This window comes from Pleurodeles waltl, chromosome 4_1, assembly GCF_031143425.1.
Source record: "Pleurodeles waltl isolate 20211129_DDA chromosome 4_1, aPleWal1.hap1.20221129, whole genome shotgun sequence".
NCBI classification, from domain to species: domain Eukaryota; kingdom Metazoa; phylum Chordata; class Amphibia; order Caudata; family Salamandridae; genus Pleurodeles; species Pleurodeles waltl.
This window is the reverse complement of record NC_090442.1, coordinates 753,406,309-753,430,026: the sequence shown is the minus strand read 5'-3', so window position 1 is coordinate 753,430,026 and position 23,718 is coordinate 753,406,309.

Below are 23,718 nucleotides of genomic sequence, written 5' to 3'. Positions count from 1 at the left end.
GGATTATTGTCCAGGCTGACTGAAGGTAGAACAGCCATAATGTTGTCATAGAAGGACTCAAAGCAATAGAGAAGGTGGCTAATATATATGCTATTAAGACAGTTTGCTTTAGTGAATATATCTATTGTTTCAACATTTGTCTTAGGGATTCAGGTGCTTCTACAATATTGTTCTCTAGAAAATAATTTTTTAATTTTTGCTGGCAAGTTTGCACTTTTGATGTTGCAAGGTAAAGGGAATTTTAGCTGAGCCACAATAAGATGTTCTCAATTGACACTCTTCATGCCTAGTTTTTAACTGAAGCTCTTTAAGTGGCATAAAAACATGGTTTTCAAAGTTTGGGAAATTGCCTGGCCCCTTTCTTGGTGAGAATATTGTCATCTAAAACATTATTTCATTCTGAAAGGAGGAAAGGTAGAATGTAATCAAGGGTGAATCCCTGCCAAATTTCTCTGCCCTCTTATGAAAATGTTTGATCACTTCCTCAGGATTTAAAGAGGTTCAATGGCATGTATGAGGTTTGGGTAATGACTTACTGTCCAGAAGGGTCTTGCTGCTGAGAAGGATAACCGAATAGCAATGTGATATGTCCAATCAAGAGGAGAGATACTAGTAAATTTCACCCCAGGATAAAATAACAAAATAAGTTTGTCCCTCTATGTGCATGGGCAGTTTTACCCCTTGAGTGAGACTATATGACTCTAGTGTTTGTATAAAGACTTTTTGGTGTTGGATGTGTCATCTATGTGGAGGCTAAAGCCCCCTGCCACAGTGGTGGCATTACACTAAAGGTTCTCTGCAGGTAATAATTTCATGATGTCAGGAGTGGATGCATAATTTGGAGGTCTAAAGTTCACTACAAATGTAATGGAGCAAGTTGAGGACATTAGAATTGGGGAGAGGACTATTGTCAATAATAAGCGATCCATTCTGTGTTTCCTTTTGCAGTCTGTAGGTTAATTTAACCTATATTTTTTGGTAAAGTATTTTTGTTGGTTTTCCAACATAGAAAAAACAAACAAAACAAGTATAACAAAGAAAAGGCAAGCAACAACGACTCCAGATTGTGGAATAGTATGATGAATCGCATCACCCATACCAAAAGCCCAAAGTGTTCCCACCGTATGCCCCATCATTTATGATGTTTCTCTGGGCAGCCACAGGCTGCATATACTAGCTCCTCCATCTTAAAACACCAGTCCATAGCATTCTGCCAACAAATACAGGTCAGGGTCATTCTTACAAGTCCAGTGCTGGACAATATCATGGCTTCCCAACAACCAAGATCCACCAGCTATCTCTCGGCCCTCCTACTCCCCAACTGATCTAGAGGGCCCTGGACCGTGATCCGTGGTGAGCAGTGAATCTGCCTATCCAGCACATTTGACAGAACCCCCAAATGTGGGGACCAGTATTTCTGCATTACAGGGCATAGCCAGATCACATGCTAATAGTTTGCAGTAACAGCCTTGCATCCATGGCAGTTGGGTTTTGGCAACCCACCCGCCCTCCAAAGCCTCTCCAGCATTAAATAAGTCATGTGAAGAACATTTACTTGAATCATGTGAAGCCGGGAGGAGATGGCCCACTCCTGAGGTGCCATAAGTACTTCTCTCCACTCCCCATCCTCCAAAGCACCCACCCAGGCCTCCCAATGATTACCGAGGGCCCTGAATATGTCTCAGGAATTGATGATCAGAAAGTAATACATTTGGGAGATTCTCCACTGACCCAGAGGGGACATAATGACCTTAGCCTCCCTAGGACTAAAGTCAGGGACCTCCAATAAAGATGGGGAATGTCAAATATGCAAAAAGTGGAAAAACTGCATATCTTGCAGGTGGAAGTCAGCCTGTAGATCAGCGAAGGGGCATTCTGTTGAGCCCTTCCACACATTACCAACCTGAGGGATTCCAATTGGATCCCAATGCCCAAACCCTTCAGGTTTGCCGTGTGTCGTAGTAGAGTGGCTCTCAGTAGGGGCATCTGTAGTGTGATTCTACTCCACCAACCAGTCCCCCTACAGTTGCATGTCAGATCCTGAAGACCACTCTGGTGAGGTCTGGCAGGCTGCGGGGAATCGGTAACCAATATAAGTGGTCTATAATCATCTCCCATGACATAAGCGAGAGATCCACTCAGTATGCTGGGTCAGCAAGTTATGAGACCCAGTAATGTAGCTGTAAGTTAGCCGCTGCCCATCCCCTGTCTAAGGTGGAATGTACACATTTTCTAAATGCTAATTGAAGGACCCAGTGGATTCACAAGAAGGGGAGTCTGATGGCTTCAACAGAGTGAAACCACATGTTGGGGATGCTGTGAAGGACATTCTGCATGCTGTATAAAAACCAGGGTAGGCTCATCATTTTAAAAAGTGTGATCATCCCCATAAGATTGAGGGGCAAGGAGGACCAGTGCTCAAGATCTTTTCTCATATGAGTTGTCAAGGGTGTTAAGTTCAGTGACCCCGCCAGGGCGGGGACCAGAGAACTGTAGATGCCTAGATAAAAGAAACTTAGTCAACAATGAGGAATAGAGCCTTGCTAGCCATAGTCCTACAGAGACCCCATCAGTGGAATCCATAAGGATTTAGAGGGCCTGACTTGGAGCACAGATGCTAAGCCATAAGGAGCAAGCATATCCAAGGCTCTACGGCTGGACATCAAGGGATCATGCAAGAAGAGGATTACATCATCAGTGTATAGCACAATGCGGTCCACCTGCGCATCTCTACCCCAACAGAAACCTTGTATCTGCATGTTGCAACAGACCCACATTGTCAGGGGCTCTATCGCAAGGGAAAACAAGAGGGGAACACAAGACATCCCTGCCATGTGCCTCTTTGAATCAGGAATGCCTGGGAGAGGGTATCTTTCAGCAGGATTTCAGCTGTGGCACCAAGGTATAATGTTTGAACGTATCTAATAAACCGGAGTTCAAAGTCAAATCAAACCAGTAGATTTCAGAGGAAGTCCCAGTCAACAGAATCAAAAGCCATTTAAATCAATAAGGAGGAAGGCATTGGAACTGGATATTAGATGGCAATACCCCACAGCTGCCTGCACCCGCCGAATGCAGTGGTGAGTTCCTGGATGAGGCACAAAGCTGCTTTGGTCTAGATGGACCAATGTGGGAATTATGCGAAGGAAGTGAGTGGCCAGCATTTTGGCAAAGATCTTGAGTTCAGTATTAATGAGGAAGATCAGGTAGTAGGACACACAAGACTCCAGGGGGCACCCCAACTTGGGGAGGACCACTATTGTGGCTTAGTTAAGCTTCCCTGGGAATCGGTTGATTTGAATAGCCTAGTGTTACAGCGTTAGTAAGAGGGGCAAAAGAGGAGTCCAAAGCATCTTTTATTATTCTGAGGGGAAGCAGTGAGGACACAGACTCTTGCCTGGATTCAGATCAGAACGGGCAGATTCAACTTCAGCAAGGGTAAAGGGTTCCTCTAATGTAGCTATGTCATAGGCTGCAAGACAGCAGAGAGGTACATTTGCAATCAAGGAGGAGGAATAGTCACAGTGGGACCATGGGGGTGTGCTTACAATGCACTAGAATAGTCCATGGAAGCAGTTATAATCACACTAGTCTTCGTTAGCAAGCCATATTCGGGGACCAAGATACTGAGAATAACTCTGTCAGCAAAGCCAAGGGAGGCTAACCAGTAGCAAAGTTTACTTGATTTGTCACCCCAGCTGTACACTTCGCTCTGGGAGACAATCCTGCATTGTCAGACCTTTTTGAGGCTCAACTGGCGCAGTGAGAGCTGGTCTAGTGAAAGCTGGAGAGGCTCAGTTGGTTCTGCAGCAGACACTTCCTTAACCTGAAGGATGCGGAGTTCAGGACCCACAGCCTGCAGCAGCTGTTGTTGGTTCTTATCATGGAAATGTGTGTGGGCAATGCCCCTCATAGAAGCCTTATTGGAGGCCTAGAGAATCCTGAGGGACTCCATGGACCAAAAATTAAGGTGTAGGGAAGCGCTCAGTTTCTGTGTCAAATTTCAGTTGCAGGCGTGTCCATTAGGCATCATGAGCTGCACCAAATTAAGTGTCCACTTTGAGCCCTTGATTAGAAATGCCTCTTGCCAGGATCTCCACACCTGCGGTGATTTCAACTATATTAAACTTTGATGCAGGCTTTCATTCAGCTTGTTTGGAGTTTTTGTTCACCATTTATTTAGATGTGAGTTGCTTAAATATGTCCTTCAGATTTTATCTGCTGTTGGTCAGGAATGGTTTTCCCATTCATGAAAAATAACCTAAGTTTTTGAAACATTTGGAGCCTGGTTTCAAGTACGGTGGTCCAAAGACCACCAAAGTGACTGCGGTTTTGCAATCACCGAGTCCTGTGGCAGTCCGACCTCCCGATTTGGATGGTGGTGGTTGGCCTGCCACAAGACCATCGCCATTGCCAACTCCTGACCCATGGCAGCAGTTGGGAGAGCGGCGGAATATGGAGGTGGTGCCTGAAGTGGCACTGCCATCCATATTACGATCAGCCTTTCTGACGACCTTTTCATGGTGTGGACACTGCCAAGAAAAGGTTGGCAGAAAGGCAGAGAAGGGGCCACCCCTGCACCATCACTGGCCATGTTGTGGGCAGTGCACTACCCTCCCCCCGCCAGCGCAGTCAGTATGCGCTCTGTCTGTCATGGCAATAGTGCACATACAGACTGTGCAGGCAGTGCAGGTATAGCACTCCCTTAGAGCCGAAGCCAATGCCACCACGCTGACTGCACCCCCAACCCCACGGGAACATCATAATGTGGTGGTTGGGAGGTCGCCGGCTTGGTAGCATCCTCCTGACCACTGCATTGGTGGTGTGGTGGTCCGACCGCCAGGGTCGAAATTAGGACCTCTGTTCTGTGCTTACTTTTACATAATATTTCCTTGTTTCTGTGCACACATGTAAGGAGAGCACTACGTTTGTACTTAAGATCCAAAAGGAGCAGTACATTATTCCTTCTCTCACCACCTCCACCAATGACAACATACAAAAGAATATATAGGCTATAGGTAGAATAGGCTTGCTGGGAAAATATAGGAATTTAACTATACCCCATAACTGGCCATAAAGGGCCTGAACTTAGTTATAATAATGAATGGATATTCCTTATTAATGTCTCTGTTTAATAAACTCTCTATTTTGATATGAAACTTGTTATTTCTGAAATGTAACATGAAAGAGATGAGTATCTTTTATACGTTCATGAACACTACTCTCAAAGAATAAGATAACTAACTCAAGTTTAGGCACTACGCACTCTCTGTGAAACCTGAGTTATAGTTTTTTTTATGCAGGTGCTGCTGTAATAATATAATAATGTCCTGTGATTCGTAATTTGGCAAACTCATATAAACATTGTTGGAACTCTGAATACCTAATGTATGATCATAAAGGCATTACATGTATAACATATTTCTGACTTAAGAATCCTTCCTGTTACATCACAGGAAAGCCTTACATGATAAATGATAAACCTAGAGTCTTTGGAAAGTTCACTTTAAATGTTTTAAAATGTCAAAGTTTGTTTTTATAACATAGTTTGACTTTCAGAATACTTCTCTGTTTTCCCAATCTCCTTCAAATCACTCCAAAGGGAAGCAACCCTTCAATACAAAGGACATCTTAGATCCACATAACACAGACCTGGCTGTAGCAATATAGTATCACCATTGTCTATCAAAGATGCAGGAGCCATGTGGAAAGTTATACTCAGAACTCTAAGATGACTTCTGTGTTTCAAAAGTATGTGGATATTCGGGGTCTGCTGGGAAATGTAGTTTCTTGTTGGGCAAGTGGTACATCGAGCTTTCTCAATGCATGAAAAGCTTCTATTCAGACAGCACCAATACTGACCAATGTCTGCTATCATTGCCATCCCTGAAATGGACACAGCTTGAGTGAATTTGGAGTAGCACTGCCTCACAGCTTGGAGAGTTTTAGAGGTTAATTGATGTCTCCTGCCATGCTTCCAGACAAAAATGAACTTCAGGCATTTTATGCATTTACTTGATTTAAGCAATAAAACTGTTTGGCTTCACATCACACTTAAAATGATACCTAAAGTGATGGTTAAAACCAAAATACCTATTACTTTTATGAGCATTTTGAAGGATAGGGTGTTTGCAAGTGTTACATATTGTTAGACCTGACAGCCACATGGAGGTCACCCATAACCTTTTGCCTCCCTCCACTTTTTGGATACTGTTTTTGCTGGTTTTAGGACTCTGCACACTTTACCACTGCTAACCAGTGCTAAAGTGCATATGCCCTCTCCCTTAAAATATGGTGACATTGGCTCATACCCAATTGGCTTATTTAATCTACTTTTAAGTCCCCAGTAACGTGCACTTCATGTGCCCAGGGCCTGTAGATTACATGCTACTAGTGGGCCTGCAGGACTGATTGTTCAACCCACATACGTAGCCCCTTCACCATGCCTCAGGCCTGCCATTTCAAGGCCTGTGTGTGCAGTTTCAGTGCCACTTCGACATGGCATTTAAAAGTACTTGCCAAGCCTTAAACTCCACTTTGTCTACATATAAGCCGCCCCTAAGGTAAGCCCTAGGTAACCCATAGAGCAGGGTGCTATGTAGGTAAAAGGCAAGACATATACCTCTGTAGTTTATATGTTGTGGTAGTATAGAACTCCTAAATTCGTTTTACACTGCTGTGAGGCCTGCTCCTTTCATAGGTTGACAATATGGCTACCCTCAAATATTGTTTGAATGGTAGATTCTGATCTGAAAGGAGTAATGTTGTACCTGGCTTTTTGACAGGGACATCCCCAAACTTTTTGCCTCCTTCCTCCTATTTTTTCTGACCTGTTGTTGTTGGCTTTTGACCTCTGGGCACTTTACCACTGCTAACCAGTGCTAAAGTGCATATGCTCTCTGTGTAAATTGTACTATTGATTGGTTTATCCATGATTGGCTATTTAATTTACTTATAAGTCCCTAATAGAGTGCACTATATGTGCCTAGGGCCTGTAGATTAAATGCTGCTAGTGGGCCTGCAGCACTGGTTGTCCCACCCACGTCAGTAGCCCCTTAACCTTGTCTCAGGCCTGCCATTGCAAGGCCTGTGTGTGCAGTTTCACTGCCACTTCGACTTGGCATTTAAAAGTACTTGCCAAGCCTAGAACTCCCCTTTTTCTACATATAAGTCACCCCTAATGTGTGCCCTAGGTAACCCCTAGAGCAGGGTGCTGTGTGGGTCAAAGGCAGGACATGTACCTGTGTAGTTATATGTCCTGGTAGTGTAAAACTCCTAAATTCGTTTTTACACTACTGTGAGGCCTGCTCCCTTCATAGGCGGACATTGGGGCTGCCCTCATACACTGTTGAAGTGGCAGCTGCTGATCTGAAAGGAGCAGGAAGGTTATATTTAGTATGGCCAGAATGGTAATATAAAGTCCTGCTGACTGGTGAAGTCGGATTTAATATTACTATTCTACAAAGTGAGCATTTCTTAGCACTTAAATCGTGTTGTGCTCATCAATCCACGTCTGGCTAGGTTTAGTTGACAGCTCCTTGTGCATTCACTCAGACACACCCCAAACACAGGGTACTCAGCCTCACTTGCATACATCTGCATTTTGAATGGGTCTTCCTGGGCTGGGAGGGTGGAGGGCCTGCCCTGACACAAAGGACTGCCACACCCCCTACTGGGACTCTGGCAGACAAGATTGAACTGAAAGGGGGCTTGGTGCATTTCTTAAACACTCTTTGAAGTCACCCCCACTTCAAAGGCACAACTTAGTATAAAACAGGGCCTCTGCCCTACCTCATCAGACACTTGCTGGAGAAGAAACCTGAACCAGAAACTACATCCTGCCAAGAAGAACTGCCTGGCTGCTCAAAGGACTCACCTGTCTGCTTTTCTACAAAGGACTGCTGCCTTGCTGTTGGCCTGCTGCCTTGCTGAACTGCCTGGCTGCTCAAAGGACTCACCTGTCTGCTTTTCTACAAAGGACTGCTGCCTTGCTGTTGGCCTGCTGCCTTGCTGAACTCTTGTCTGGCTGTAAAAGTGCTCTCCAAGGGCTTGGATAGAGCTTGCCTCCTGTTCCCTGAAGTCTCAGGACCAAAAAGACTTCTCTCTTTCACTTGGACACTTCGTGCGCCGAAATTTTCGACGCACAGCTTGTTCCGCGGCGAGAAAAACGCCGCACACCGACGCTGATCGACGCGACGCCTTCGGGACGACCGAAACTTTGACGCACGGACTCGCAAGGACAACGCCGCCCGACTTCCAAGAAATCGACGCGACGCCTGCCGTGAGAGTGAAATTTTGACACACAGCCCCGCGGAACGACGCGCAGCCGGAAAACAAGCAGGAGAATCCACGCACAGACCCGGGACATCTGGTAATCTAGGCGATCCACAGAAAGAGACTGTCCGCGCGGCGGAAAACGACGCACGACTTTCCCGCGTGAAAAATAACGACGCAAGTCCGTGTGTGCTGGGGAGAAATCGAAGCACACACCATTTTTCCACGTATCTCTTCTTCTGCGGCTCTTTGCTGAGATTTTCCACCAGAAACCAGGTACTTTGTGCTTGAAAGAGACTTTGGGGGTGATTCCTAGTTTGGCGGGCGGCGGTTGCCGCCCGCCAAGCGGGAACCGCCAGAAAGGCGGTCATTCTGGCTTTCACGCTGGGCGGGCGGGCGACCGCCAAAAGGCCGCCCGCCCGCCCAGCGGGAAACCCACAGCAACGATGAAGCCGGCTCCGAATGGAGCCGGCGGAGTTGCTTTTGTGCGACGGGTGCAGTTGCACCCGTCGCGATTTCCAGTGTCTGCTATGCAGACACTGGAAATCAATGTGGGTCCCTGTTAGGGGGCCCCACGACACCCGTTCCCGCCAGCCTGGTTCTGGCGGTCAAAACCGCCAGAACCAGGCTGGCGGGAAGGGGGTCAGCGCCACCATGGGGGATTCTGCAGGCCAGGGGAAAACTGGCGGGAAACCGCCGGTTTCCCTTTTCTGACCGCGGCTTTACCGCCGCGGTCAGAATGGGCCTGGATGCACCACCAGCCTGTTGGCGGTGCATCCGCGGTCCCCTACCCTGGTGGTCTCGGACCGCCAGGGTAGGAATGACCCCCTTTGTTTGCTTTTTAAAGACTTAAGACACTTTATATCACTTTTCAGTGATATCTTTACAAATTCATATTGCATCTTTAATCGTTTTGACCTGCAAATACCCAGATAAATATTATATATTTTTCTAAACACTGTGTGGTGTATTTTTGTGGTGCTATATTATGGTATTGTATGATTTATTGCACAAATGCTTTACACATTGCCTTCTAAGTTAAGCCTGACTGCTCGTGCCAAGCTACCAGAGGGTGGGCACAGGCTGATTTTGGATTGTGTGTGACTTACCCTCACTAGAGTGAGGGTTCTTGCTTGGACAGAGGGCAACCTGACTGCCAACCAAAAACCCAATTTCTAACAAGTAACAATGTCATATTTAGTATGGCCAGAATGGTAATACAAAATCCTGCTGACTGATGAAGTTGGATTTTATATTACTATTTTAGAAATGCCACTTTTAGAAAGTGAGCATTTCTCTGCACTTAAATCCTTCTGTGCCTTACAATCCAAGTCTGGCTGGATTACTTGACAGCTCCCTTGTGCATTTTACTCAGACAACTCCAAACACAGGATGCTCAGTCACACCTGCACACATCTGCATACTGAATGGGTCTTCCTGGGCTCGGAGGGTGGAGGGCCTGACACTTATATGTCAAAGGAGAGTGGCCTGCCCTCACACAATGGACTGCCAAACCCCCTACTGGGACCCTGACAGACAGGATGGACTAAAAGGGGACCTTGTGCACCTCTAAGCCACTCTTTGAAGTCTCCCCAACTTCAAAGGCACATTTGGGTATTTAAACATGGCCTCTGACCCTACCAACTCAGACACTTCTGGGCAAGATACCACTGGTGAAGTAACTCTGAACCAGACCCTTCAACCTGCCAAAAGGAACTGCCTGGCTGCCCAAAGGACTCACCTGACTGCTTATCTGCAAAGGACTGCTGCCCTGTTGTTGCCCTGCTGTCTTCCTGCCCTCTGGCTCTGCTGAGAAGTGCTCTCCAAGGGCTTGGATAGAGCTTGCCTCCTGTTCCTTGATGTCTCGGGACTAAAAAGACTTTCTCCTGCAAAGAACTCCTTGTGCGGTGAAAATTCAACGGACAGCCTGCCAGGAATGACACACAGCCCTCATCGCGGTGAGAAAATCACCGCACGCCGAACCGGAACGACACAGCCTGACTCCCCGAGAGGAGATCAATGCAGCGCCAGCGTTGCGACCAGAACTTCAATGCACAGCCCACTGGATCAACGCATAGCAGGGCTGGAATGACACAGCCTGACTTCCTGAGAGGAGAATCGACGCAGCACCTGCAGTGCAACAGAAATTTCCTCGCATCGCCCACCGGATCGACTTCGTCCTGCATGCCCAGGATTTCTCTGCATCGTCCTCGGGGCGTCCGAAAACCCTGCAACCCGAAGAGGATCCAAGTCAGCATGACGGAAATCAGTGCAAAACCTTCCCTGTGTGGAAAATTATCAACGCATCATCTGTGGGCGCCCAGAGAAACCAACGCACACCTCCCCGTTTTCCACACATCTCCTCCTCTGTGTTCCCTTGCGGAGACTTTGAATGCAAACCAGGTACTTTGTGCATGCAAGAGGCACTTGCTGCTTTTTAAACACTAAAGACTCTTTTTATCATTCTCTAAAGTGATATTTTAACATCTACTTAACAAATCTTGATCGTTTTGACCTGCATATACCCAGATAAATAATATATATTTTTCTAAACACTGTGTATTTTTGTGGTGTTATACTGTGTTATTCCTTGAGTTATTGCACAAATACTTTACACATTGCCTTCTAAGTTAAGCCTGACTGCTCAGTGCCAAGCTACCAGAGGGTGGGCACAGGATAATTTGGATTGTGTGTGACTTACCCTGACTAGAGTGAGGGTCCTTACTTAGACGGGGGTAACCTGACTACCAACCAAAGACCCCGTTTCTAACACATATGATTCTGTGCACAGCTTGCATTGACAGCTTTGACAGCTTGTAGACTGAACATTGATTTCAAAGTGAAGTACTTTTCACATAGCATGAATCAAAGCTCTGTCTGGCTCTGTAAACTGAAACCATTGTGGTTAATTTAAAGCAAATAGTTAATGTGGATTGATATGCTTCTGAACTGCTATGTGTTCCATTGACCTTTTTCATCTCTTCTCCAGGAGAAAAAGACCCATTGTGTACGAGTTACACAGTTCAAATATGCCTCCCATGAAACTATTGAAATTCATCCGCTCTAAAGCCCTTGACTACATTGAATATGTCTGAGTCCCAAATACTTGAATCACTGAAACTTGCAGCTGTCCGAAAAGTATTACTTTCATACTTTTTAAATATAGTTTTCTGAGCAATCACTGAATTACTAGACATATCACAAACACTCTCATGCTTGGCATGAAATAAGTTTTATAAAAAATATAAACTAGCATATTGTTAAAAATAATACTTAATTGTGGACTGACATAGACATTTAGGTGGTCATTACAACCCTGGCGGTTGGTGTTAAAGCGGCGGTAAGACCGCCAACAGGCCGGCAGAAAATAAATTGCAATTACGACTGTGGCGGAAACCGACAACAAAGACTGCCACTTTAACACTCCGACCGCCACGGCAGTACAAACAAACAGCGCAGCGGTCACCGCCAACAGACAGGCGGGAGACAATGTACCGCCCACACTATTATGACAGGCCAATCCGCCACCTTTTCCGTGGCGGATTCACCGTGGATAAAAACACGGCGGAAACAGGAATCCCGAAGAGTAAACGCTCACCTCTACACATCCCACGAGGAACGAGGACGCCATGGACCCGGAACTCCAAATTCTCCCTGCAATAGTCTTCCTGCTCCTCTACCAGGAGCACGAACGCCGGCGGCGAAGACCACGGTGAGTACTGCACCTACGACACAGGGGAGGGGGTGGCAAAAAACAGGGACACACACATGCAACACCCCCACCCTCACCTACTACAACAGACACACTAATGCATATCAATACATCACAGTTACACCACCTAAACCCCCCGGAAGAATGCAAAGACAATAGAAAATTAGTGTCACCATTGGAATATATTAAAAGCAAGTAGGCAGAAATATATAAATACACCATGTACATAATATATACCAAGCATAGTAGTCCAGGCAGTGCTCTAAGAAAGTCTGTGGAACACTGAGACCACACGGTATGGGCGAGGCCCACACAAGATCCCCGACCATGATGGAGAGAACACTGCAGGGGCATCAGACAGCAACTAAACAGGCACCTCAGGGGGAGGGAAAGGGGGGGCGCTCAGCCGTTTGAGTGCACGACGCCAAATCCACGAGGGGGCCACATGCCCACTGTTCCAACCTGGGGAGTGCAAAGCCACAGTCTCTCAAGTCTCTACAGTGGGTGGGTTGACCACTGTTCAATCCTGGGGAGTGCAAAGCCACAGTCTCTCAAGTCTCTACAGTGGGTGGGTTGACCACTGTTCAATCCTGGGGAGTGCAAAGATACAGTCTCTCAAGTCTATACAGTGGGTGGGTTGCCCACTGCCATATTCTGGGGAGTGCAAAGCCACAGTCCCTCAAGCCTCTACAGTGGGTGGTTTGCCCACTGTTCCATCCTGGGGAGTGCAAAGCCACAGTTTCTCAAGTCTATGCAGTGGGTGGTTTGCCCACTGTTCCATCCTGGGGAGCACAAAGCCACAGTCTCACAAGTGGATAACAGTCTCCACTGGTTCTGGAGGGGGCATGGTGCCCAGAGTGCTTCATCCTGCTAAGGACAGAGGTAGTGGAAGACAGTCTCCACTGGTTCTGGAGGGGGCATGGTGCCCAGAGTGCATCATTCACCCCGTGATGGACTCAGTTGCGTCAGTGCCCTTGACGCTCATGGGCCAGCGATGCTTGAGATGGCGGTGCCCTGTGCAGCGGTGCTTGAGATGGCGGTGCCCTGTTCAGCGGTGCTTGAGACGGTGGTGCCCTGTTCAGCAGTGCTTGAGATGGCGGTGCCCTGTGCAGCGGTGCTTGAGATGGCGGTCTCCATTGCAGGATCTCAGCTGCTGGCGGTCCTTCATGGCCCAGCGGGGCTTGTGCTGGCGGTCCTTCATGGCCCAGCGGGGCTTGTGCTGGCGGTCCTTCACGGCCCAGCGGGGCTAGTGCTGGTGCTGGCGGTGACCTCCTGGGCAGGTGGCCTCCTGGGCAGCTGGGCTGGTGCTGGCGGGCCCCTCCTGGGCAGGTGGGCTAGTGCTGGCGGTCCTGTCCTAGGCACCTGGGCTGGTGCTCGCGGGCCCCTCCTGGCCAGGTGGGCTAGTGCTGGCGCTCCTGTCCTGGGCAGCTGGGCTTGTGCTGGAGGTGGGCTCCTGGGCATCGGGGATGATGGCGGTCTTCTCCGCCGTGCTGCTCTTCCCAGACTTGCCGGGTTTCTTGTGGCACTTCCCCACCTTGGAATGTGTCACAGCTGACTCCACACTCCCACCGGGACCCCTGGGAGTGGCTTTGGTGGCTGGAGTCTTCCCCCTCTCCCGCCGGGCACTGGCCAACTTCTGATGCTTCACAGGTGAAGGACTGTCTGTGCTGTGGCTCCGTGCCACACTGGCTGCCCTGCTGGCCGTGCACTCCAGATTCCGGTGACTACAGGCACCACTGGTCCCGGAGATGTTGTGGCTGAGGTGCTAGTTCGGGACCTAGGAGACGGACGGGGTGGGGGAGGTGTGGGAAAGAGGTCAAGGGTGGACAGGAAAGGTTTTTTGGACACACTCGGACGGGTAGCTGGAGGAGGTTTGGGAGTGGAGGAAGAGGCGGTGGTTGTAGGAAGTGTACGTTTGGTGACTTTGGGTGAAGGTGCATGCGCTGGAGGCTGTTGTGAGGTGGATGGCTGTTGGGTGGGTGTGTGCCTGCATTTGTGTATCTTGGGAGGGGGCGTCACAGACACACTGGGAGAGGACACAGGGGACATGTGAATGGTAGTGGGGGTGGTGACTGCACGTGAGCGGGGTGTGGTGGTGGGTGTGCTGGAGAGGGACGTAGTGGCTGTAGAGTTAGTGCATGCAGGTGTGAGTGTAGACAAGACTTGGAGGGAGGAGGGAGACGAGGAGGAGGGGAACACAGTGGAGGCAGTGGATGTTGGTGTGTCTGCATGTGTGTGATGCTTGCGTGAGTGCCTGTGGGATGTGTGGTGCTTATGTTTGCCAGAGCTTCCCTTGTGTGTTGATGTGTGTGCATGCTGGTCTGTAGGTGTGCTTGGGATAGGCTGAGGTACTGGGGATTGAGTCTGGGTGGAGGAAGTTGGAGGGGGGGGCTAGGACGGGGACAATGGCTGCCACCAGTGCTGAGTCCAGAGTCTGAAAAGCTCGCTGAAGGGCCACCTGACCAGAATGAATGCCCTCCAGGAATGCATTTGTTTGTTGCAACTTCCTCTCTACACCCTGGATGGCATTCAAAATGGTAGACTGCCCAACAGTGAGGGACCTGAGGAGGTCAATGGCCTCCTCACTGAGGGCAGCAGGGGTGACAGGGGCAGGGGCTGAGGTGCCTGGGGCGAAGGTGATGCCCACCCTCCCGGGTGAGCAGGCACGGGGCAAAGGCTGAGGGGCAGATGGGAGGGCGGTGCTGGTAGGGGGGGTGGCGGCTGTACCTGTAGATGCGGGGGGCACAGATGTTGCCGCCACCACAAGGGAGCTCCCATCAGAGGACGAGTCCGTGTCGCTGGTGTCAGCTCCTGTCCCCGCCGTGGAGCTCCCCTCGCCCTCCGTCCCACTGGTGAACTCTGAGTCCGTAGGGTTGCCCTCCAGGGCCATGTGGGATGCAGCTCCCTCGTGCTCCGGTGCCACTGCTCCTCCGCCTGATGATGCTAATGCACACAAGAACAGGGAGACCACAAAAAGGGGGGGATGACAAAAGAAAGACATGTTAAGTGCATGCATTACCGCTACCGTTGGCGGACACGACAGACACAGAAGCCCCCTGCACTACGCCGCGCTCTTCGGGTCCACTGTTCAATGGCTGGGAAATGGCCTACAAGGCTATGGACGACATTTGCACACATAGATGACACAGGGGCATGACTAGGTGTACTTGGCACTCGACAGAGGTGGGGTGCCACATGGCCTGCCTTACGGAGGGGCCTTGCCTACGGAACTCGCCCTGGCCTAGGGAAACCCACAGCCCACCTTCCCCACCCAGACCCCTCCCCTGCACGCAAAGTCAGCAGAATGAGAGTGTACTCACCCCCTTGTGGCTGCTGTGATGCCCTCAAGCGCCCATCCAACTCCGGGTTGGCCACCGCCAGGATCCTGAACATCAGGGGGGTCATGGTGCGACGGGCACCCCTCCCACGTTGGGAGCCCATCCCCAGCTGAGCCTCTGCTGTCTTCTTGCTCCAGCGTCGAATGTCCTCCCATCTTTTCCGGCAGTGGGTGCTCCGTCTGTGGTAGACCCCTAGGGTCCGGACGTCCTTGGCGATGGCACGCCAAATATATTTTTTCTGGTGGGCGCTGACCTACATGAAATGTACAGGGAACAAGAGAAGTTATTACCAACTGCACCGTCAAACTGATCCCCCATCCCTACCCTTGCCATGTGGCACATGCATTCACCGTCTTTCATGCACGCAGCACTCTCCCCCCTTCCTTCTTACATCCAGCCCTCTCCACACAGGCATAGCCCATACAACATGCTCCCTGTGTACTTACCTGTTTGTCTGGAGGACCGTAGAGTAGCGTGTACTGGGGGAGGACCCCATCCACAAGCTTCTCCAACTCCTCCGATGTGAAGGCAGGGGCCCTTTCCCCAGACACTCGAGCCATTGTCTCTTCCAGACTGAGGTCACAGCAGCACTTGCAGTGTAGGTCCTCTCCTGTCGAAGATCAGGTATCGAGTGATTGAACAGATAGAAAATGGCGGTCACGTCTGCAGCGGTGCGTACCGTCACCACCGGCGTACATCGTCATTGGCTCATGGGACCCATAGGGTCCAATGTTAACCAATGCAGCATTGCGTCACGGTCTTCGACCGCCTACCGCGACGGTGTACAAGGCCAGCGCAGTTACCTCACATCCCATTGTCCCACTTTACAGGTCAGGCAGCCACCATTTCAGGGGCCAACATGGCTTCATTTTCAACTGCGTCACACAAACCTAGGCCTAGACTCTACACACATACCGGCCATCTTTTGTGTATGAATGGTGTTCTGTGTAAACTGTGGGTACGTACCTCTGAGTTGTTTGACTCTGTGCTCCCTGTTGTCCTTCATAGGCACCGTCCGCTGGGACATGTGAGGAGATGGCGGCATCCTCCGGTGTACCGCCCGTTGGTGGACCTGATGACAATGGAGGAGCGACATGTGATTATCACATACAGGCTTGACCGTGCCACAATCCAGGAACTGTGCACCCATTTGGAGCCAGACCTGATGTCAGCAATCTGCCATCCCACAGGAATCCCCCCTCAAGTGCAGGTGCTGTCAGTGCTCCATCTCCTTGCAAGTGGGTAATTTCAAACAACAGTGGCCATAGCATCAGGGATGTCCCAGCCTATGTTTTCCAACGTGTTGTCCAGAGTGTTGTCTTCCCTTCTGAAACACATGTGGAGCTACATAATTTTTCCTCAGGTGGAGGATTTGCCTACAGTGGAAGGTGATTTCTATGCCCTGGGACACATCCCCAACATCATAGGTGCCATTGATGGGGCCCACAGGAGTGAACAGGTGTACAGAAACCGGAAGAGTTATCATTCGATGAATGTACAGATGGTATGTTTGGCAGACCAGTACATCTCCCATGTCAATGCCATGCTCCCTGGCTCAGTGCATGATGCCTACATCCTGCGGAATAGCAGCATCCCTTATGTGATGGGTCAACTCCAGAGGCACCGTGTGTGGGTATTAGGTGAGCACCTGGAAGCAAGTCAGTGGGAATGGTTGTCTGGGTCTGGGGATATCCCTCCAGTTTAGTGCGTGTCTAACAGTTGTCCCTCACCATTTGCAGGTGACTCTGGTTACCCCAACCTGTCATGGCTACTGACCCCAGTGAAGAATCCCAGGACAAGGGCAGAGGAACGCTACAATGAGGCCCCTGGCCGAACTAGGAGGGTGATCGAGTGGACCTTCGGCCTCCTGAAGGCAAGGTTCAGGTGCCTCCCTATTCTACTCACCAAAGAAGGTGTGCTAGATCATCGTGGCCTGCTGTATGCTCCACAACTTGGCTTTGCGACGACAGGTGCCTTTTCTGTAGGAGGATGGTCCAGATGGAGGTGTTGTGGCAGCTGTGGAGCCTGTGGACAGTGAAGACGAGGAAGCAGAAGATGAGGACATCGACAACAGGAACATGGTGATCCTGCAATACTTCCAGTGAGACACAGGTAAGAGGACAGAACTGCCTACTACATGTACTTTAACACTACTACCTCTCTACTGTCTGTTGTTTTCACCCAGTGTATGGTCACTGAGTTGTCACTTTCCCTTACGATTTCACAGATGTGGGTCCCACTGTGTGACATCTGCTTAGATTCCTCATGGACTAGAGCTGTGTGACATAGGTATGTTGACATTACAATTGAAAGAGCATTTTGTCACTGTAATTGCTAATACACTATTTCGAAATCACAGACAGACTCCAGATTGTTTTGTGCTTTAAGTGTGTTTATTTAAGTGCTCAATATTGGAGGGGGTAGTGAAATGGTGAGGGGTGATGGCGGAGGAATGTCCATGGCAGAGTCCAGTCTATTAGTCTCACAGGTGCATTGCCCATATGGGCATAGGAAGTGGAGCTGGGGCAGTTTAAGTATGGACAGGGTGACAAAGTGGGACAGTAGGATAAAAATCAGGGTGGTCTAATTTCTTGGCGGGGGTCTTGGCATCGTGCTCTGTCTTTGTCCTGGATCTCAGGGACCGTTTGCGGGGTGGTTCTCCCTCTGCAGGGTGTGGGGTGCTGGTGTGGTGGTCCTGTGGCGGGGCGTCCTGTCCACTAGCGCCGGCAGAGGAGGTGGGCAGTTCAGCGTCCATGCTAGTGTCAGGGGCCCCTTGTAGTGCCACAGTGTCCCTCCTGGTGTTGAGTACTTCATTCAGCACCCCTACGATGGTGCCCATGGTGGAGCTGATGGTTCTGAGTTCCTCCCTGAAGCCCATATACTGTTCCTCCTGCAGGCGTTGGGTCTCCTGAAACTTGGCCAGTACCGTTGCCATCGTCTCCTGGGAGTGGTGGTAGGCTCCCATGATGGAGGAGAGGGCCTCGTGGAGAGTGGGTTCCCTTGGCCTGTCCGCCCCCTGTCGCACAGCAGCCCTCCCAGTTTCCCTGTGTTCCTGGGCCTCTGTCCCCTGGACCGTGTGCCCACTGCCACTGCCCCCAGGTCCCTGTTGCTGTTGGGGTGGTGGGTTATCCTGGGTTCCCTGTAGTGGTGGACACACAGCTGATTGACGTGTCCTGGGGACGGAGGTATGGGCCCGCTGGGTAGGTGCTGTGATGGTGTTTCCAGAGGGGGGAAGGTCTGTGGTGGCCTGTGACTGGGTGAGGGGAACCGACTGTCCCGAAGACCCCGATGGGCTGGGCTGGTCATCTAGGTCCAGTTGGACAGAGCTGCTGTCATCACTGTGGGCCTCTTCTGTTGGTGGTGTGGACATGTGTTGACCCTCCTGTCCGGTGACGTTGGGTAGGGGTCCTGCAGGGGTATAAAAGGATGGTTATTACATCTGTGTGTGTCATGGTGTGCAATGGGTGGGTGACCGTGTACCCCAGTGCTTGCATTCCTGTGTGGGACCTTATGTGATGATGGTTTAGGGGGTTGTATGGGTTTGTGCAGTGTGCTTTAGTGATGGGTGTCCATGCTTTGTTGTTGCATGCAGGGCTTGGTGTTGGGATGGGTGGTTTGTGTTGTTGGGACATATGTGAGGAGTTGGGGTGCTGGGGGTGAGGGTAAGGGTGGGGGTATGTGCTGGCATGCAGGTAGGGTGGGGGATGTAATAATTAAGATTTGTCTTAACAGAGTCCATTCCTCCACCTACTCCTGCGAGGCCCTCAGGATGCAGAATCGCCAAGACCTGCTCCTCCCATGTTGTTAGTTGTGGGTGAGGAGATGGGGGTCCGCCGCCAGTCCGCTGAACCGCCTGGTGGTGTCTTGAGACCACGGAACGCACCTTCCCCCGTAGGTCGTTCCACCTCTTCCTGATGTCCTCCCGATTTCTTGGGTGCTGTCCCACTGCGTTGACCCTGTCCCCTATTCTTCGCCATAGCTCCATCTTCCTTGCTATTGAGGTGTGCTGCACCTGTGATCCGAAAAGCTGTGGGTCTACCCGGATGATTTCCTCCACCATGACCCTGAGCTCCTCCTCCGAGAACCTGGGGTGTCTTTGCCGTGCCATGGGGTGGTGTAGGTGATGTGTGGGGTGGAGTGTGTGGTGATAATTGTGCTGATATGTAGTGGTGTGTTGTGTGAGGTGCGTGGAAGTTCTGTGGGTGATGGTGTTGTGTGCCTGTGGATGCTGTTGTTCTTGCTGGTGCTGTCTCTCTCTGGCCTTCTTTCAGAATTTTTTGTCGTAGGGGTTTGTGGGTGATGTGGGTGTGTGTTTTATATTGTAATGGGTGTGTGGGAGTGGTGTGTGTATGTGTATCAGGTGTGTGTATTTCGAATTGTCCAATGTGGCTGTGTTTTGTAAGAGTGTGTGTATTTTGAGTGCGGCGGTGTGTACCGCCAATGGAATACCGCGGTTGAAAGACCGCCGCGTGGATTTGTGTGTCGTGATAGTGTGGGCGTTTTTCTGTTGGCGTGACGGTGGAGGTTTTGTTTTTGCCAGTTTATCACTGACCTTTGGTGTGGCGGACTTGTGTGGGTGTCTGAATTTTGGTGGATTCCGAAATGTGGGTCATAATAGCTGTGGTGGAATTCCGCGGCTGCGGCGGTGTGTTGGCGGTCTTCTGCGCGGCAGTAAGCGGCTTTTACCGCCAATGTTGTAATGAGGGCCTTAGTGTACTCATTCAGTAGCATAAACTTTGCATTCTGAAATAAAAATGGTGTCTTAATCAATATATGTTACCGTTTTAAGTGTACCTTCAAGAGTACTACAAATGGACTTCTGTGCATGTGCTAAAGTGTATGTTGATTTAAAAAGAAAATAAATGCATTTAGATTCATTTATTTAGATTAAAAGGTGTCAAAAGATGTGTGCAAGACAGGCCAATAGGCCATAAACACCTTTCTAGTTGATTTCTCTGCTTGGCAGCTGGAGGTGATTCAAAGACAAACTAACTTTTATCATTTGTGTGTCCGATTTAGGAAATTCCCCAAGTCACCCAGCCAACAAATATTCAGGTGCTCGAAGCACTGAACAGCAATGTTGAATATTTGAAAATATAGATAGCAGTGCACCATCACATTAAAAAGCAACAGGTAGTTCTTAGACCCAATCTTAGCCACATCAGGTCAAAAGCCTTATTGAGCAAATATCAAGTCTGGCAGAAGTAGTGAAATTACACAACAGCTTTTTTTTGCCAGGAAAGGTGAACACCTTAACTCTTCACTCACCCTAAAATACAAACAGGGTATAGGCAGTGAATGGGTCAAGACGGTGATAGATTAGAATAGTGGAAGCTGGGAAGAAGCCCTTGTTTTCAATTGTAGTAATAGTATTTTTTTCTGTAAAAAGCAGTATACATTGAGGAATACACTTGAAACAAAACACTTTGTTAGAGGGGAAGATCAGAACAACCAACACCTCACAGCCATGAACGCAGATGCAGGTTTAAGGTGGGAAAAGCTTAAACACATGAATTACACATCATACAAGACAGGAAGGTATTTTAATTCCCTGAAAATCTGTAAGTACTGTTTGACCTTACAGAAATAAGTTAAAGTATTTAGTCTCCCATATGGTAAATTGCTACAAATTCAATTGTGGTTGCTGAGTAGAATTTCCTACTCATTCTGAGTGTTTGTTTTCTCCATGGCCAGGTCTTGGATGGACAACCATTCCGCACACTACCTTCACAGTTTCCACTACCATTATTAGCTATTGCTTGCTATTTTACAGTTTTTTAATATATGCTTAAGTACCTGCATTGAAACAGGAACTAGATAGCAACATCTACTACAAGTGAAATAAGACATTTGTGAAACACATGTGATATGAGAGGTCAGACTTAAATCATTGCTCACACATTCTAATTTCAGAAGCAATGAGATTGTGCTTGTACTCTCTAGTCTTATATTCAGACTACTTCTACTGGAAGCCACTTTGAATGTATCTGCAATTCTCAGTTTATTCAACAAATTAAAAATACAGCTGAGGCAAAGTCAATAGAGGAGAGAGTACTCTACCAAAATGTGTGCCTAGTCAATATAAGAAACACACGTTTAGCAATTCAAAGATGTGCAGAACAAGATAGTAAAGATATAACCACCATAACCATATAACAATCTATTAAACTGTCATGATGCAAGTATATTTACTCCCTTTCAGCTCAAGAAATGTCTTTGAAATTACATACCCCATAGTCATAGTTAATTAGTATCAACTTTGAAGTTATTTGGGGAAATCTTGGCATAGATAGAGAAAGTACAATCTCTAGGCAGTAAAGAAATCTTTTACTATGCAGTATACCACCTCCACTACTGAAGACCTTCTTTGGAAGTGCTGCAAACTTCTGGAATGCCTAATCAACTGAACTGCGTGCCAGTCTTGACTTGCTTTCATTGCAACATAAGTCTCATCACACCACAAACATATGATTTTCTCTAATGTTCACCTGCTGCCAATTCTATTCCTACAACTCCACTCTTCATCACCTTATGTTTTCACAACTTCTCTTCTACTTCCATTTCCAATGATGAATCAAATGAAAACTCACAAACCATAAAGAGGCAGTCTTTCTGCGAGGTATTCCACCAGAATATCATTCAAAGAATATTGTACTCCAACAATATTGTGGGTGCAACATCAAGGGCCATCATATAAACAAGATAAGAATATAAAGAATGTATAGGTAAATATAGTTTTACCTTACTTTACACCAAATGTATATATATATATATATGTTATTTCAAGTAACTATAACGCAGGGCCTAAGGCAACTCTAACTTGCACCCCCTCGCCAGATATCTATATTTTTTTACTCTGAAAACAGATTCACGCCAAACCACAAAAAGCACAATCTGTGGAATGGGATCTAGTTTTCTGTCACATTTGGTGTATTCGGTTCAGTGGTTTTGGCTGTAGTAGTGTCTAAAGATCCTGTGGAACAATTTATGGGTAAAAGACAATTAGAGACTCCCCTTATTCTTGGCACTCACTTGGTGGATCACCCTGAAACTTTTAAGACTGCAACTGAACCCACTGAAGTAAAGTTTTGAAAATTTGGGGAAGGTTCTTCAAGTGTCGCCAAAGTTATTGGCAAAACAAAAAACACTCTTCCTATGAAAACTAGGTCCTAACTAAAGCTACCTACTGGTGACATGGCATATATATTTATATATAAATATATACACATATATATATATATATATATATATATGTATATATATATATATATATATATACCTACTGCAAATATGCATGAAGGGAAGACAGATGAAAGCATTGCTCCCACAAGCAGAGCAGGGAGATGCTATTTAAAGCAAATCCGTGCTTGAGGGAGCAATCCCGGCTTCCACAGGATGTGGGGAGCCAGCTAGGACAGTGGGCCTTGAGGCTTCTCCCATGGTCCTGTCACTCTCTCTCTCTTTGACCCCATGATGTGATAGAAGGAGTGGGAGAGAGAGAGAGTTATTGCAATGGTCTCTCTATGCAATGACTTCTTCAAAAATAAAAATAATAGGTCAGCTGTTGTCACAGACCCTCACACTGAAGGTTTAAGGTTCTAGTCCAAGTGTGTCTGTAGTCATTTCCCTGCTTTAAATTATTTTCTATCTAAAAAATGTAGGGCTTATAATAAGTTGAGCTCACTCTTTTTAATTGACAAATATATATATTTTTTCAATATGTCCAGAAATATCTCATTCTAAGTATATCATTCACCAAAGCCTTAAAATCTATCTCTCTCCCTCTGACTCTCTTTCTCTCTCTCTCTCTCTCTCTCTCAATGTCCCCTTTTCAATCTCTTTCTCCCACTCACACACCCACTCAGACCCTTATGCACCCACACATAATCCCACTCACACCACTCACACACTCACGCACCCACTCACTGACTCTCTCAGACTCTCGTGCACTAACTCACAACCACACTCACACCCTCATGCTCCCACTAACAGACCCACTCAGACACTCATGCACCTACTCACAGACCAACTCACACTCTCACACACCCACACAAGGACTCACTGAAACCCTCACGCAGCCACTCACTGACCCACACAGACACTGATGCACCCACTAAGACACTAATACACCCACTCTCACAGACAGACACTCTCACAGCCACTGTCACCCCCATATACACCCTCTCACACCTATTTTCACACCCAGAGAGACAGGCCATGGATAACTACTGCTGCACACGGTCAAAGGACTGTGCGCAGTGTGGGTTTGGGTAGGTAGGGGAGTTGACTGCAGGGTCTGACCACAGCCAGTGGTTGGGTTAACGTATAGTAATGACATTTCTTTACATTAAAAAACCCCTAAAAATTCACTGAAAAAAAGCAAAGGTTAAGGGG